We start from the raw sequence: 1,974 nt of genomic DNA on the forward strand, positions 1-1,974 counted from the left end.
AAACCGCGCTGTAGATCAATAGCGCTAATGGCTGCGCTCTTTTATACCTGAATAGAAAACTTAACATTTATTATGACGAGGATTATAATGAGATAAAACTCCAAACAGAAAATTCATTTCAATGACGCACAAACTGTATTTTTAAAATATTTAATTAGTGACATAATAAAGTTTTTACAGATCTCTGTGTTACGAGACATCAATCACATCCCATCAGTGCAACAGTTCGGACAAGAAGAATGTTTCTAGAAGAATCATAGATAACAAAAGATTGAGAGTTTCATTATCTTTTGCATCAGTATTGTCTAAGATATAATTTTTTACAAAATATTAAATTATGTCACTGACAATAATTATTTATTATTTTACTAACTATGAAGTCGTTTTTATTAATATCACGAGAATACGATTAATGTTCATTCACATTCCATACACAATGCTGTCGTGAATATTACCCTGAATAAAATATAATCGTGGATATTACAATACCGTATTTTATGTGTTCAGTGTGCTATAATGGATTGTACACTACTACAATGCGTTGTTAGCATTATCTGTCAGAATGCTACAAACCATAACATAATATAAATTCTACTAAACTATATGAAAGTATTTTTTCTAACCACTGCGACGTTTAACGATCTAAGTGACACATCAAACAAAAGGATTACATTGGAACGTCAGCAAGTGCTACGCAAAATAATAGGATAAAAGTACCTCTGAGATGTAGCGTAAAGATGAAATACCTCATGGAAAGCTAATTTTGGAGCACAGAAAGTGGCAAAAGTGGGAAAGCTATGCAGGTTTGCAAACAATCACTTCTTTTCCCCTATATCAACGGATCAATTTTTTTTCGAAGTTAATAAGTGTTCTTGAATTGTACAGTCCACTTTATTGTCGACGCCATGTAAAAATTAGCATAGTTCTCGGTTGGTTACTCTAAACTATGAGTAATTGTGAGTTGTTTCTAATCTTCTGAAACTGAACTTACACACACATATCAGGACTGCTGTAGTGTGACATCTTCAAGGAAGTCGAACGATTTGTGTGGAAGACTTCTTAAAAAATCAGTAGCCTCAAGAGAAACGGGGTGAATGTTCGCCATTGTCTCGTATTAATATCCTGATGAAGACTGTAGAGCACGCAAGACACGCAAATACTAATGTGTGTTAGCTGCAGTGCATCCTACATGATTTCTGTCTGCCCTATTTCTAGCGCCTTTGCTCTCAACGCCTCCCGAACATTATGCCGCCCGCATCTGGGGAAACGACGCAATCATCATAACGAAAAGCCACGCACGATGGACTGTATTCACACCATGTCGTCTCTATATCACGAGATTAGCGCTTCTAATAGGTTACGACAGGGCTGATAAACCAGCATTAGGTCAGCTGGGACGACACACTGAATGCAACTCGTAGCCGTTGCTTATGTAGAAAGCTGCGTTCAGAATACACCACTAGTGAGATATTAAACTACATTAATCAGCTATTTAATCAAACATGGAACACCAGTTTGGATTATTTTACAGTGTTTCTGTGCATTTTAAATAACAGATTGCCAATCACGCAATTAAAACAACATGCGAGATCGACATATTTTAGAATCAGGTCTTCGTTAATCTTCGCATTTGTATAAAACAGTTTGCATTGATTGCTAATTTAATTTTTATAAAGTAGTTTCCCATGAGAGCCAATTGAACGCTACGAAATAGATGATTACTGATTGTTGCTGAAAAAAGACCTCTAGCGATTTTATCAGACTTTTGTCAGAATTTTCCTCTTCTTCTATAACATTTGTCTTGTCATGTGGATAATTTCTCTGCATTTTGCACCACTCTGTTCGACCTAGAGCTGTGGTTTTACAGCCTTTTAGATTGCTCTGTACTGTGGGTGGCCGTCGTTGGGTTGCTCTACTCCTGCGTAACTTTCCATAAGTATCCATTGTAAGCCCATATTTAGTACTTTATAATAG

Source organism: Schistocerca nitens, chromosome 1 (genome assembly GCF_023898315.1).
Source record: "Schistocerca nitens isolate TAMUIC-IGC-003100 chromosome 1, iqSchNite1.1, whole genome shotgun sequence".
Lineage (NCBI taxonomy): Eukaryota > Metazoa > Arthropoda > Insecta > Orthoptera > Acrididae > Schistocerca > Schistocerca nitens.